The sequence below is a fragment of the Lagenorhynchus albirostris genome, chromosome 5 (genome assembly GCF_949774975.1).
Source record: "Lagenorhynchus albirostris chromosome 5, mLagAlb1.1, whole genome shotgun sequence".
In the NCBI taxonomy this organism is placed as follows: domain Eukaryota; kingdom Metazoa; phylum Chordata; class Mammalia; order Artiodactyla; family Delphinidae; genus Lagenorhynchus; species Lagenorhynchus albirostris.
The window spans coordinates 116,655,779-116,672,347 of record NC_083099.1 but is presented as its reverse complement, the minus strand read 5'-3'; the positions used below and the strand labels follow the sequence as shown (position 1 = coordinate 116,672,347).

The 16,569-nt window shown below is 39.8% G+C and overlaps 1 pseudogene; it reads left to right on the top strand.

Annotated features, from left to right (window-relative positions):
- The first annotated feature begins 3,144 nt into the window (after window positions 1-3,144).
- Window positions 3,145-5,193, top strand: LOC132520294 (glucose-6-phosphatase 3-like; annotated as a pseudogene).
- The last annotated feature ends 11,376 nt before the right edge of the window (window positions 5,194-16,569 follow it).

Sequence of the window (16,569 nt, the reverse complement as noted above, 5' to 3'; positions counted from 1 at the left end):
TTAAATAAATAAAACATAACGCCTTAGGAAAAATCAGGAAACACAAAGTGTTATTTTAAATTCTTGGGGACAATATTACAGTGTTAATCTTGATCATATTTTTCCAGATCCATGAGAGTTAATCCCAGATGTACTGCCCAGGTCAGGAGTAAAGCACATGTCTCTTTCTGTTCTTCCCTCTCCACAGCAGGAAATCATGTTTCAATTTCAAATTTCCAACATGCTGGCTCCATCATGGCCCCACTCCTGGTAGGACTGCTACCTCAAAGAGATTATTCTAGGGCCTCCTTGGACACAGCACAACCACTGACTGTAATTTTTAAACTTTAATCAACCTGTTGCCTCAGAGCGGTCAAGAGAGTATAGCTTCTTTATGAAGATGCCAGGAAATTGTAGGTTGGGAAGCATATAAGGAACTTCCTCATTGTAAAATGGTGGATATCACCTGTGAAACATACTCAGCCACAACTTCAATCCCTTCAAAATGAAGGTACCAATCAAGAATTAAGGGAAATACTTTTGAGCAGAAGTGCTGCAGAGGCCTTGAGGAGACTGAAGCAGAGGAAGAGAACTTGGATTCATGCAAAGAGAGAAGAAAGGAGGAAAGTGAAGACACCTTGAGGTTGCAGTTGCTGGTAGGATGGCCCCATCATGGAGCACAGCACCGAAAAGGACACTGTAGTAGAAGTACATGTTGGGAGCACTGCTGCCTTTACTTTACCTACTCAATCCCTGCAGCTCTAGCCTCACCTTCCTTAGGTTTTTCTCTTGACCATGGAAAGCTGGATAAAGAGGAGTGGAAAGGCAATAAATAGGTCATCCAAGGTTGTGAGGTAGTTGAGAGACTTAGACCTTCCACTGTTGGCTGGGAGAGAGACACGAGTCTGAGTCTTTTAAGAGTAGATGTGAAGGTGGTTCAAGGATTGACATTTTAATGTTTACCAGATGATTACACTGGCTTAGGCTGAAACCTGGTGAGAGAACCAGTCTCACTCATTTATTTAATCACTCAACAATATTTAGACATGGAATATATATGCTGCCCAAGACTATGCCATAAAAACCCTTTGGATCAGATAATCTGCATCACAATCTCGCCACAGCCTCTCCATTGGAACCAGCTGAGTCTCTCAGTTTAGAAAGGTTGTAAAACCGTTCTGGAACGCAGTGATTATTCTGATCCCAGGGATAGCCTATATTTACAGATTCAAGTTTGTTGTGACAGTATGCATGGTTAGAGAAATTTCATTTCAGGTAAATGGATAAAATCTTTATAATACTTTATTGATAAGAGCAAAAATTAGATGATTTAAATTCTGGTTTCCTCCCCCCCACCATTCTATTGCTGATATAAACTGGCATGTATCTTCACCCTGAAGTATTTTATCAGAAGCTTTTTTTAATCAATTAAATTGTAAAAAGAATTCATTAAGAAATAAAATAACTTTTGAAACTTCTAAAATGACAGCGAGCTAAAAATTTTCAGCTTTTAGACACTGTCCAATTCTCTGAGGTTACAGTCAAGTGCCTTGCAACTTCCTGAGTGAGACCAAATTGATGACATTTCATGTTGAGAAACTTCCGTTACAGGCGTAAGTTCTGAGAAAAATAATATGATGAAATTTTAGATACTTCATCACCCCACACACACACCCACTTCCATCTCCCCACCACCGATAAAGAAAATTGTATAACCCATCAGCATGCAGACTTCAAGTATTCTTTCATAAAAGTGGGAAGTCATGCTAAAATTATGTAAAGGTTGAAAGCAAAATGAATAGGGACTAAATACAGGCAAAAGAACAGCAGTTTCTAAATTTGACCGGGTTTTTGGCTATGGAAATAAGACAGAAGTAACCCTCACTTTATGCTACAGCCTATCTTACTACTGAATTCATCTCATCACACCCAGTGTTGACCTAAACCCATTGACTGGAGATCCTGGTTTGAGGACTGTGTGACTTTGGGTAGGTCACTTATTCTCTGAGCTTAGCTTTTTCCCTCTACAAAATATATATAATTATAGTACTAATATTCCACGTTATCTTGTCGATTAAATGAGATAATGTGTTCAAAGCACCAGCACAATGCATGCAGTATGTGCATAAAAACTGATAGCTGAACATAAAATCAAAGCAGTGCACATGCTACCATAATACTGGCATGGTTTTGTAGTGATATGAAATTCTTCAGACACAAATGCCCGAGGGCTAAGACAAATGTGCTGTCCAGCAGCAATGAGAGAGAGTCAGTTGATTTAACAGACCTTTACAGATTCATGACCATTTTGTCATGACAGAATATTTCTTTGTTTACTCCTGGCAGTTTAGGGAGAGGCTATATTGTATTTAGCTCTGACTCCTCACTCTTGGCACATGATAGGGATAATCATTTTTGAAGAATAAATGATTAAATATATAAATGAATGTCTATATTAAATAAATAAAAGGTTTGGGGTTATTACTGCACCTTAAGTCCTGGTCTTTACAGTATAGAGTCACAGCCGAGTGTGCTATAGCCAACAAAGAAGCCCTTAGGAAGATACCCTAAATGTAAGATTTAAATATTTGCAAAGTTTATGGGCATTTGGGCAAATGATCTATCATGGGAAATCAAAGAGCAAAGAGAGGCTACCAGGAAAATGTGAGCTTTTCATTACTCCCCCTTTCCTACTTCATCACGCAAACTTCTCACATAGAGTATCAATGTGTCTGTATGATATTATAAATTAAGAAGCCAAGACGAAAGAACCTAAAAAATGTAACATTAGTATGTTCAGAGATTTTTTTTGACCTCTGGGGGCCCCGGTGAGCCTGAGTGCAAAGCACCATTTCCTCACAGGGAAGAGGTGAAATCCTGATGCATAGGCTAAAGGCATGGTTTTCCTCTCTGAGTTCTTGGGCACTAGGCCAAGTGAATGGGCAGGAATCATTCCATTTGCAGAGTAAAATGGGGTGAAAAGCACTTCTGGCACACTTTGTCCATATAAATTATACTTGTTTGCAATTCATCAACTCCTTCTCTCCTTTATATCCATATGTAATGTAAAGGATCATCTTTCTCTGAAGCTCCATAATGATGCACAGTTCAAAAATGTGATAGAATCAGCTAAAAGAGAGCAGATGGAAGCCTTTTTTCCCCAATATGCATATTCATAAAAAAAATAGAGAACTCAACAAAAGGAGATACAGAAGTACTTGTACCCGGGGGCTGCAGAGACTTATGTATAATAGTAAGTTGGTTTTCTGCCACTATTCATTCTTGAAACCTTTACTCATTCATTCCTGCAGTAATCATTGAAAATGCTCTGGGAAAAAGTCTGTCTCTCTATATAACACCAAATATATTTCCCTTTGGATTTTTATTGTACCTTAGAATCCACGATTCAGGAAGAAATGGTTAAACATTTTACTAGACAAATATAATTAGAAGGCAAGCTTAGAACTGGGAGGAAGTGTGACTTTGACTCTTATACTTGTTTGCAATTCATCAACTCCTTCTATGTGTAAGAACTCTAAAGCCTTTGGGGACGACCCATCAAAATCAAGAGGCTTATCTGTCAGCCTCCAGATCAACAGCAGATGAATCCAAGCAAGAGAGTCTTGGGCTGGGGAAGGAAGGCATGGACCGATTTGCCAGCTGTGTGTGCAAACTTAAGGTCCTGCTTCAGCACGGGCCTGGGATGCCTGGTTCCCTGGAGCAGGGGTTGTCCCTAGCCTTTTCTCCAAGAGATCTCGAAATATCTAGGAGGGTAGTGGTGCTGGAGGAGAAAGCTCTGGTCTGGAAGGAATCTTGGCCCTTGATATTACATATCCATCTTCACAGCAGCAAAGGAGGGACCCTGGACACATCACCAACCCTCTGATCAAACCCTGGCCGGGCCGGCCCCTTGGTCGCCACAGAGTCCACACTGGGCGAGGGCATTGCAATGGTCGAGGCGCTGCAGAACCAGCTGCCCTGGTTAGAGAACGTGTGGCTCTGGGTCAACTTTCTGGCTGTTTTCTGTTCTACTTCCCTGCGGCCTACTAGGCCTCTCGCTGGGTGGGCATTGCAGAGCTCTGGATCAGCCTCATCACCAAGTGGCTTGACCTTGTCTTCATGTGGTTTCTGTTCAGAGCCAAGCCCTTTTGGTGGGTCCATGTGTCTGGGTACTACAGCCAGGCTCCAGCCCAGGTTCACCAGTTCCCCTCTTCTTGTGAAACTGGTCTAGGCAGCCCTTCCAGACACTGTAAGATCACAGGAGCAGCTCTCTGGCCCATAATGATGGCCATCTCTTCCCAGGTGGCCACTCAGACCTATAGCCACTGGGTGAGAGTGATACCTAGCTTGGCTTATTGCACCTTCCTGCTGGCAGTTGGCTTGTCCCAGGTCTTCCTCTTACCACATTTCCCTTACCAGGTGTTGGCTGGCCTAATAACTGGTACTGTCCTGGGCTGGCTGATGACCACACCCCCAGGTGCCCATAGAGCAGGAGCTAAGCTTCTATGGGTTGAGCTCCCTGGCCCTCTTGCTGGGTGCCAGCCTCATCTGTTGGACTCTCTTTACACTGGGGCTGGATCTTTCTCGGTCCATCAACCTGGCTTCTAAGTGGTGTGAGCGGCCTGAGTGAGTACACTTGGACAGCCGGCCCTTTGCCTCCCTGAGCCATGACTCAGGGGCCGCCCTGGGTCTGGGCATCACCCTGCACTCTCCCTGCTATGCTCAGGTACAGAGGGCATACCTGGGATACAGCCTGAAGTTAGCCTGCCTTGTGCTGTCCACGGGGCTGCTGGGCCCCCTGGACTGGCTGGGCTACCCCCTCAGATCAGCCTTTTCTACAACTTCAATTTCCTCAAGCACACTCTCTGGCCATGCCTGGTCCTGGCCCTCGTGCCCTGGCTGGTGCACACATTCAGTGCCCAGGAAGCACCACCCATCCACTCTTCCTACTCTAGGCACCTCCTACTGCCACTCTCCTTCTCACAAAGCCCACACTCCATGACCTCCACAATCTGGGAGGCAGCCCCATACCCTTCCAGCCCCCAACAGGCCCCTCTCTCTCATCTTGAATTTTCTACTTTTCCCACCACCTGGTCTCAGCCCCAAATAAGGGCCTTCTTTCTCCCAGGAAGGCTGGTCTTCCTCCTGCCTTCCCTCCCAAGTCCCCAAAGAGCAAAGGCAACAGTAAGACCAGTGGTTCCTGTAACACTGTGAGGGGCTGAGAAGAGCCCTAATAAAGGCTTTCCACAGCTCTGGAAAAAAAAAAAAACAGAAGAAGACAAACTATGTAAAAAAGTGAAGACTTCCGTGTTCCTTCAGCAGTACGGATTACAGATATTTAAAAGCACACTGTTATACCAAACTGTATAGTAATGTTCAGAATAAAGTTCAGAATAATGAACTGTCTGGATGGCATTTAGCTATGTGGTTTTTCTCCCCTAGGTACTTTTTTTTTTTAATTGGGGTATAATTATTTTACAATGTTGTGTTAGTTTCTACTGTACAGCGAAGTTGAGTTCCTCATGCTATACAGCAAGTTCTCATTAGCTATCTATTTTATACATATTAGTGTATATATGTTAATCTCAATCTCCCAGTTCCTACCACCCCTCCTTTTCCCCCATGGTGTCCATACACTTGTTCTCTACATTTGTGTCTCTATTTCTGCCTTGCAAACCAGTTCAGAATCTAGCTAGGTGGGTTTTTTTTAAAAATATCTGATTACTCAGAGGCTAAGGTAGTTAATGTTTTTCTACTGAGGAAGCAGCATTGCTACTAGAAATTTTGTTAAGATAATGAATATAGTATCAGGTGATATTGTGAAAAACTAGCCATAAAAGAAGTGCTTTAAAAAAAGAAACATAAGAAAAACATAAAAAAAGTGGTTATGAATTTTGGTCAGATAACTAAAGAAGTGGTATTCATACTAAAATTAGATGTTTCTGACTTCCCATGTCACCCTCACTCTCCACATGCGAATCCCTAGTATCCACTCAGGGAAGCTATAACCTGTATGGATCACATTCTTGACCTGTGCCTTTAGGTTCCTGTTAGGCTCAATGAATGGAAAGTCCCATCAGGAGACTGAAGGGAGAGAGGGGAGTGCAGTCAGGGTATTTGTTTTCTCCATGAGATCACCTTGTGCTGGCGGTCCCCCTGAATCAACGGCCCCCCCAAAGGTGGCTTTTTGTAATGACTCTCTTTCCTTCAAATTCTGATAACTGCTCCTTTCTCTTGTCTCCTGAGGCATATATTTAATAACAGCTCTGTGGCTGTTAGCTCTCACTACCTACACAGCCCTTAATGGTTCCCCTACATTTGTAATTAGTCCCTTTATAAATAAGCTTTCCTTGAATTACCCTAATTTTATTGTGCCATCTGTTTCCTGTTGGGAGCTGGACTAGTGCACTGATCCACCACAATTGCTCATGACCTCCAGTTACTTAGGTCATGTTCTTGAGTCCAATGAGCACTGCTCTGTTAGTCCAGTGCAACTGCATTTACACAGTCACAGGTCACTTCTATCTATTTCAGGACCAACCTCCATCCCTGCTGACAATCAAATAACTTCAAGGTAAAGCATTTCCACTAACATTACCAAAACTCATGCCCTTTACTCTTTCAATTCCTCATTCATCTGTTTCACGGGGCCCACCCACATATTCCTCCTTTTCCCAAGCAACTAAGAATCCTTGGAATTGGGGTGACTGGCAAAACATAAATGGAGGTTTTCATGGTGAAGTTCAGGCCAACCTAACTGCAAGGAACTCATATTCTATCCTTTTCTAACAACTGAGCCCACAGTCCATTTTGCTATGAAACATAGTGTCATTTCTATTAGGACAATATACCATCTACCAACATTAACATCCATCCACCAACTATGTAATAGAATAGAATGAAGCTAGTGCATATTTTCACTGCTTGCTACCTAATCAGAAGTATCTGACATTAATATAATTTTTGTTTTTTTAATAAACATGATGGCATATAGCTACTGGAACTTTACTAGCAACTTTTCATTGCTAAAATTCTTTAAGTTATATTTCATCTACAATATCATTCACTAACATGGGTCTCTCATACACAAAGCCTAAGGCCTCAATCTCTGAAGAGAGTTATTGTAAAATATGGATGCCCAGATAATTTGCATGATTAATGAAAATATGTTTTAGAATATTAAACATTTAAGATGTTAGCATTTAGTAGGCTTTCAGACAGAAGTTAAAAGACTATTAGAATGACTGATGAATTGCTACAGTACATTAGCCCTCAGAACAGGGAACGTGCTAGAGGACATTTATGTAACTTCTTTGCACTCTTTTTTTTTTTCCTTTTTTCCCCCCTCCAGCTAAGCTGTCCTTTTGTGACCTTGGTTCAGTTGTAAATGACCAAGCATACAACTTTGCAAAATTCTGAAGACTTAAAAATTACATGGAAAGCTATTGACAGGGAGAAAGAAAGCAATTGTATTAGCCAGGGCTTTGTACATGATACCTGTCATGGTAGGAGATGAATAAAATGTGTTGAAGGAATAAAACCTCTTTTTCATGGTTCAGAGGGTCTTACCTCAACACAGTGGAAAAAATGAAATAGAGAATTCCTCCCTGGCTAGTGACAAGGTCACTGACAGTTTAGCTGTCCATAACGAGGGAATGTAGACACACTTATTCTTTCCATTTGTTAGGAACTGTGTTTCCGAATGGAACTCCACATGCTGATGTCTTTCTAGAGCTTTTATCTTTGATTGCTGCAGAGTTTATCAGTGCTTATTTGGTCATTTATTTCCTCCTCTTGTTATATTTACAGATGAAATATACCAGAAAGGACTGTCAAGGAGGTGGGTAAAAAGTAAAAAGTAAAATACCATTGAAAAGGTAGGACCACAAGAAATACCAAAATAAATTCTAGAGGTAGGTGCAATAACCTGCTTAATGGCCTTGCTTTGGGGGAGACAATTAACATTAATTTATGTGAGTTATTATCATGAAGTTATGAGCTCCCTTTCTGAGATCTTCTTGCCAAAGCCTGCTTCTTTAGGCAGCATTTTCCTTAAAGTGTTATTTAGTTTACAGTTCTCCAACACTCACTTATACAGCACCCTCGTTTCTGTGTCGGTGAGCATAGAGAAATGTACACTATTATACATCAATTGGAATCCCACTACATAGTCATTAATGCAAAAGTGAACAGGGAAAAAGTAGCAATCTGAATAATTGCCCCCAAAGACAGAAGATTGTAATCCATGGGACCTTGTAAATGTTACCTTATTTGGGAAAAGGGTCTTTGCAAATGTGATTAAGTTAAGGATCTCAAGTTAGGGAGACTATCCTAGATTATCTGGGTGGGCCCTAAATGCAATCACAAGTGTCCTTATAAGGGAGAGGAAGAAGGAGATTTGACATGCAAAGAAGAGAAGGCAATGTGAAGACACAGCACAGATTTGAAGATGTTGGCTTTGATGATTGGAGCGATGTCTTCATAAGCCAAGGAATGCTAGCAGCTACCCGAAGCTGGAAGAGGCAAGGAATGGATTTTCCTCTAGATCCTCCAAAGGAAGTGTGACCCTGCAGACATGCTTTGGATTTTGGTCCAGTGATACTGGTCCTGGACTTTCGCCCTAGACAACTAGGAGAGAATAAATTTCTGTTGTTTTACATTATGGATTTTATGTTAGTTATAGCCACAGGAAACTAATACTAATACAGTAAGGCTGAACTAAACCATGTTCAGACTTAAACAAAAGCATAGTGACCCCTATTCATGGTCATTACTAGTAGAGCATGGGAACAATTATATTATTAGCAGCAAGTTTAATGCAAAAGTATATCAACATACATATCCTTTGAAAACTATATATACAGTATTCTTCTTTATTTGTACATGTGTTGTGTGAATGTATTCAAGCAAGCCTTTTTTGTTTTAAACAGGACAAAAATCTCCTTCAATAACATAATGAATTTCTGAATATGACAGTTAAGTACACACTATTTTTACCCTTAAGATGTTTAAGATTTTACTTAATAAGAGTATGCTTTCTTTCATCCCCAGCTGGAAGAAACATAGTTGTTATGGGCTAAAGAGCATAGTTTAAAATGTTCTTGCAAAACAAAAAATCCTGATTTTGGTTTTATTAAGACCAAAATCTTCCTTTAAGACTTGGAAATATTTATTTTGCTGAAAGAAAAATGATATTTTTATCACGATTTATTTATTTCTTAGTTTCTTCATTAAATGTTTATTGAACATGTTCTAGGTGCCTGGAAACTCTTCTCAGCTCTGGGAATAGCAAGATGAATGACAAAAGCACCTGTTCTCAAGGAGTTAAGAGTTTAGTGTGCTCCCTTGGCAAATGTGTAAATAAATAAATCCCTACGCAATGTGATATGCTAGAATAGCACTATAGGCAAGTGGCATGGAAGCAGGATTTAAAAATAAATCCTTCATTTCAGAATCAAAGAATTCTATGAGCTTGAGAAGAGTTAAACTCTGCCTAGGTATATGCAGTAGAAAAATAATTTAACGCATTACGTTGGAAAAGTTTCTTATTCCTTATTTTGCTGCCAAATGCTTGGGTCATTCATGGTCAAAATCATATTCAAGGTTATAGTAGACAGGATTCAGCATTTTCAGATTCTGGATAACAGAATTAGCAAATTATAGTAATTTTCTCATGGTTTCAAAAACAACTACTTGTACGATAAAGGTTGCTTAATTAAAACCTACCCAACTGAAATGCCCATTTATCTGAAACAAATGTTTGTGCTATAGACATCAACCAACTCTTCACATGAGTAGCTAACAATAAACAATGGAATGATGCTTGATGAATATCAATTAAAACAAATTGCTCCCAATAAACTTTGTCCTAAAAAGAAAAAACACCCTGCATGGGCACATGTTCACGCACACACACACACACACACACACACACACACACACACGCATACACACATACAGCTTTGCCATTGTAATTTGCCTTCTTTAAGTTTAAGGTCAGTTAGCATTAACTGCATCTTAAAGATTGTACCTTCATTTTTTCATTGAGCCTAGTTTTAGTCTCTGGTAAGACATGAGTTTCAGGTAGGACCAGATACACAATAGGAGATGGCCAGAGTGCTTAGAATAGTGGCCCAGGGTGAAATGAAAATGCAAGGCCCCTTGTTCAAAACTATTAAGAATTTTAAGACAGCAATAGGAGAGCATTAACCTGAATATGGGGCCTTTGTGAGAGCAGAGCCCTGTGCAATAACACAGGTTACACGCCCATAAAGCCCGCCCTGGTTTCAGGTATTCCTTATCAGTAGTCCTCGTTTGCATTCTCCCAAGGACCATACTATAGATTATAAAAATGAAAATAATCTGCCTAAAAGTCACATTATGATCATATATTCCTTGCACTGGCCTATATTAACTCTGAAGGCATTGTTGGGCACCCATTAAAATTCTATTATGATCAAAGTTTTTCATGCTTACTTGATTTTGCTTTTCTCTGCTCTATCCAGCCTTACTCACATAATCTATGAGGCAGAGAAAATGCTATGTGTTCACCAAACTGTGTCTATTAGGCTCCTGGGCATATTATGAGCTCTCTTGCTTCAATCCAAGTAACAAGTTCTGGGCAAAGTTAAGGCCTGGACCATAAGATCTTTCTTTGAGGTTCATGTCCTCCCCTCACTAGGTTTTCCTTACTCTTTCTTGTGCTTCCCCACCCCATTATCTATATACCTGGAAGCAATGAACTCTGAATTATAGAACTCTGAATTGTGGAGACTACAGGAAAAGTCTGAACCCCTGAGTCATATTTAGAGAGAGCCATTCAGGAATGCTGCTTGTCCCAAGTTAGAGTACCACATAAAATTAAATTTTACTATCTTAAGCCACTTACATTCCCCTAATACTCTGTGTTTGAGAGTATAATAGTCTGAGGCAGGGAGCATAGGGCCCAGAGCAGTATCAAGCTCATTGAGTGATTCTGATCCATCTTTTGAAAAACATAGCTAAATTCATCTTTTTAGTGGACTATAAATCAGTGTGTTATTCGTGTTATCTTGTGAGATTGTTTAGATTCTCATAATAGCATACATTTATAATTTTCAAAGCACTCTTTCCTATGTATTTTTAGAGAATTCTGGAACCTTTTAAAGACTTCAAAATCGATAGCAATGAATTATCAGGGATAGAATGACCAATGGCAAAAATGACCCTTTGCCAAACACCTCTGCAAATCTCATAAATCGTCACCTGTCTGCTTGTAGGATTTACAGACCTCAAAAATTCAAATTACCCAAGGAAATGTTTGATAGCAACCCTGGAATCGGGCTGAGTCTAAGAATCTGGTAACACTAGTCTTAGGAAACTCAGAGCCAGGTATTATTGGTAGGGACAAGAGTGCGGGCCAGAGTGCTTAGAATAATGGCAAGTGTTCTTTTCCCTTTGGCTGCAGAATGTCAGCATTTATGGGAAAAAGTCGATCAAGTACTTACTGGATCTGCTTAATCAAGCATAACTGTCACCATGTGACTGGCAGTTATCGGAAGCTCCTTGGTGAGACAGCGCCAGAACCAGTATGCGAAGATCTACCTATATTTTAGAGAGTAAAAGAAAAAATAAGTTTTCCTCAGCACAGGAAATCAACATTAAGCAACTTAAGAACATGCATTTTTGAAATGTGAGAGATTTGGGATCAAACTTAGTTTCAACACTTATTTGCTTCAGTTCTTAAGCATCTAAGCTCTAGTTTACTCCAATGTAAAAAGAGAGGTTAATGCCTCCATTGCAGAGTTGTAGCTTAAACAAGTAAGGCACCTAGCATGATTTCTGCAGCATTTTACCTCTGTCAGTTTCATTATTTGTATTAGTGATATTATTTTTAATAGTAATTATACTTTAAGAATGAAGAAACACCCTCATTGGGCACTCTCAAATTTATACCATAAAGAATCCCCTTAAATGTCCTTCCTGGCCTCTCTAAAGCATAGAAATGATTTCTCCCAGATGTTTTATAGACACAGTGTCAAGCATTTATAATTACCCATTTCCCCACACAGCCAGACTTATATTCCAAACAAAGCTTCAATTGTCCAAACACTCAAAACTTGTAGGAAATAATAATTCATTAAATATTTATGAAATATTGAACTATCATATTCATACCAAGGGAGTTTAATGAGAGAATTACATCCTTAACCTGAGTCTTAAAAAGGACTCTGGGGACCCTGATTTATATAGATTTTCATAGAGTGTCTCTTTTATACTGCCTTTATAAATGTCGTGTTTACTATGCTTTTAGAGGTCTAGGGTAGGTTTCCCTGAACAAAGCCCCCAAATTCTTCAAAACCTAGGCTAATTATTTAAATTTAAGGTTTATAAGTGCATTTCTGAGATATGAATCAGGCAGAATATAAACTTCTATTAATAAAAATCTACTATCTTTTGTCAATAATTAGGAAGCTGCCCACATTTTAATGTGTACTGAAATGTTGATAAAGAAAAAATTCAGTTATCCAACAAATTTGTTATTTTAGATGAATTAAAGTCATTTTAATCTTGAAATACCCTACACCTGCATAAGATCACAGACTAACCTCTATGATATTATCTAAAATATATAAATATATCTTTTGATATAAAGGAAACAGAATAACGCATCTTTAGAGTAGTTAAATTATTATAAAAGAAAAATAGGTATTTCTCCATTAAGCTTGTTTCATGAATTAGGAAATTCAATAAGTAAACTTACATTTGTTGCCTTTATGGTGAGCTTGCAATGGGAAATGTGTCTATTGCCCTACCTATAGCATTCCAGCAAATATTAATTGAGCACTTTCTAGATAAGTAAAACTCTATTAGACTCTTGGAATACAGAATCATAAGATATGTGGTCTTTGCTCTCAATAAATCTGCAATCTAGCTGGGGAGGCAGGACAAATACCAAAGACTATAATAGCAACACCATCCTATAACAAAAGATGCATCATAGTGCCAAACCAACAGGACAGAATAATAGCTGTAGAATTCAGAGAAGGAAGGCAGGCACCCCTAAAAGCTGTAAGATTGGGACACTTCTAAACTGAGACATTCTGCTTCTCAGTTTATAGTTTCAGAGGGAAGGGGGAAACCACACAGAAATATATGGTATCTGGGTGGTCCCCACCTCTGCTGTGTTAAAACTATAAGTTGAGAACCAGAATACATCAGTTTGTAATAAATATAATCATATACTAGATAAGTTATTTGTGAAGTAGCAACTACTTAGCTGTATACAATATTATTTATGGGAGGTATTGTCAATTAAAAATCGAATAACCATCAATTACACTAGTGTGGATTTCAGTTTACAACAGAATGCCAAATGATTCATTTCTACATTCCATTTTCATTGAGTTCCATGGAGAACTGTTTATTTTTCAGTGATTAAAAAGAAATCTGCAGCCTATACAATTTTTTTCCATAAGGTTTAAAAAATTATATTGTATAACTTACTCAGCGATCAGTTATATGGCTTTATTAGATGGTAGATGCTAGGGATACTTAGAGGCCCAAAATGCATTCCAGACCTTCAAGGAATTATCAGCTAGCTGGGAAGTCAGGACTTACATGTAATACAATAATACAAAGATACAAAGTGGCCAAAGGAGTCTATTGGACATAGGTGTCCCAGTGGTTATAAGATTTCCCAAACCAAAAGGAATCAATTCCATTCTAACCCTGACTCTATGAATATGGGGATGATGCTGATATACCCTTCTCTGACTTCAAATTCCCAAAATTTCCATTATCTGCAATAATACAAGACAGGTATGGGTAAAATCCTGGGAGAAAAGAGTTACTAAACATTAGTAACTTGTAACTTGAGTATCATAGATAACTATTTTCAAAAAATTATATATAGGGCTTCCCTGGTGGCTCAGTGGCTGAGGGTCCGCCTGCCGATGCAGGGTACATGGGTTCGTGCCCTGGTCCGGGAAGATCCCACATGCCACGAAGCGGCTGGGCTCGTGAGCCATGGCCGCTGAGCCTGCGCGTCCGGAGCCTGTGCTCTGCAACGGGAGAGGCCACAACAGTGAGAGGCCCGCGTACCGCAAAAAAAAAAAAAAAATTATATATAAAGTACTTTAATGCTGATGGTCAAGAGGATGGACTCCTGTTTTCAAGGAATCACAGATGTCACAGGTGGAGGGGACCTGGAGAGGGTCTATCCCAATGCCATCACATTGTAGAAAAGATTTGAGGTCTAGAGGGGTGAAGAGATCTATCCATGGTCACACCTATTCACAAACAAGAAGAATTCAGGTTTGCACTGTGATCTTCTGGAATTAAGTCCAGGCTCTTTCCTTCATACCATGCTGCTCAACCCTACGTGAAACAGGATATTGGGCAAAGTTAGATATTTAACATAATATCGCTGACTGAAGTTATGGCTCATCAGTAAAAAGCAACTTCTCTCGTCCTTACAAATCCTCTGAAATTTGTGTTTCCTAAATAACATATGGTCCCTAAGTAGGAAGAAAATAGAATCACCAGTCTAGGTAACATTGACCTTAGTAACAGCAAAATAAAAAATATCAACAATAGAGTGTTTGCCTTTCAGAATCCTTATAAGTGTACCATGCCAGAGTAAGAGAATTTTTGAGCCAGACGAGGCTTTACGAATTTTCCCAGAACTTCATGTGAAATACTAGATCTACACCAGCCAATTTAGAGAAAAATCATACCTCCTATAAGGTGTTTTGAACACCATCAGAGCCTGTGAAACAACATTTTGATTAGCAAAGTGAAAATGAATCACAATTATTGGCAAAGAGCTGTGCCACAGTTTTAGTCAAACCAAGAACAATTGGTTGAAAAGAGGTGAAATGTCAAGAAGAAAGATTCATTCTACACACTGCATTCTGATTAGGTTCCTGGATCCCTGCATTTAAGACCCTTACTTTCCCCAGGATTCATCACGGCCCGGTGATAATTACAAAGGTATGGTAATCGAGGGCCTTAAATCAAACATGCATAATAGATCTGCTGTCACTGCAAGAATCATTTCATTGCAAGCTGGCAGGGAAAGATGTGCTTGCCTTTCAACTGGCAGAGCCGGCCTCTTGGCTGGCACAGCAACCAGCTCTGCCTTAAATCTTCCTGAGCTATGCCCTGTTAGAGTAATTTGGCTAATTGAAAATGTCTGTCTTTGGAGACATTTTTCATAATATGAGTGTCATTTGCAGGTTGCTAAGGAAGATCTCTAGAGCTGCAGTGCTGCCTTGCTGCCTACAAAGCCCCCAGTGATTAAGGTCCCATCCAAAGAGTCCACTTAGGCAAGAGACCATCCAATGACTTGCCAGTCATCCTCTCTTGCCAAAAGGCAAAAGTGAGTAAAGTGTCTTGAGTGGACATGTAGCCTCCAAGTAAAGCAATGTTGATGAGGGATTCCCAGGCCACTCTGGACAGTTCCAGTTATCTCAAGAAGTAGTATGGAATTGGAATATCCCCAAAGGAAAATTTTCCAACCATCTTTGATTGTAAAAATAAAGTTATTTACAGCCACTTGGGAGGCATAAGCAAGAGGAGGTAAAAATCAAAGCAGAGGGCTTCCCTGGTGGCGCAGTAGTTGAGAGTCCGCCTGCTGATGCAGGGGACACGGGTTCATGCCCCAGTCCGGGAAGATCCCACATGCCACGGAGCGGCTGGGCCCGTGAGCCACGGCCGTTGAGCCTGCGCGTCTGGAGCCTGTGCTCCGCAACGGGAGAGGCCACAACAGTGAGAGGTCCGCGTACGGGAAAAAAAAAAAAAAAATCAAAGCAGAAATTCTTTCACAATTTAGGCAGAAACCACAGTTGAGACACCATGTGTTAAAAGTTGTATGGAAAATGATTTTTAATAAAATCACAATAAACATTGTATTGTTTTTCAATATTCTTATTTCCTCGTCATTTCATCTCCTTTCAATCACAGAGCCAATTTTCCTTAAACTTTAAAGCATTAATCTGCTAATAGAAAATGTGCAAGTTTTTGATTCTTTCCCTGAAATGAGAGGTTAAATTTCACACTATGTCTACCCAAATAAATTATACCAAAATATATCAGTGGATTTGACAAAACAAGCTGAGAGCATTGGTGGGAAAAAGAAATCAGTCTGTGAGCAAATAATTTTTGTTTTATTCTTCCTTTCCAGCTCAGCTCAGCCTTAATTGGCCTCCAGTTCCCCCTTTTCCTGTGTCTCTGAGTCCCTTATCTAATCCTGGTCTCATTATGCTCTGTTGGTCTCACCAATCCTCCTGCATCCAATGACTCACTCTTGCTTCCCCTCTTTACTTCTTCCCTGAACACTATCTGGTTGATTTCAAGCCTTCCCTTCTTCTCCAAGTGGTTTATTGCTTCAAAATCTCCTCAACCATGAAAAACTAGCAGTTATAAACCCTTACAAATATTTCAGGCAGAACAGTCAATCTAGGAGCCCCCAAAACACAGACCTAATCTTTGGGATCTGATATCATGACAGATGTGCCTCTCCTCAAAATTCATTTCTAAGGGCTCTAAAATATGCCTTGGTAAGTGCTCTCTATTATATGCCTGGGATGAGTTCATCTGTTTAAAAGT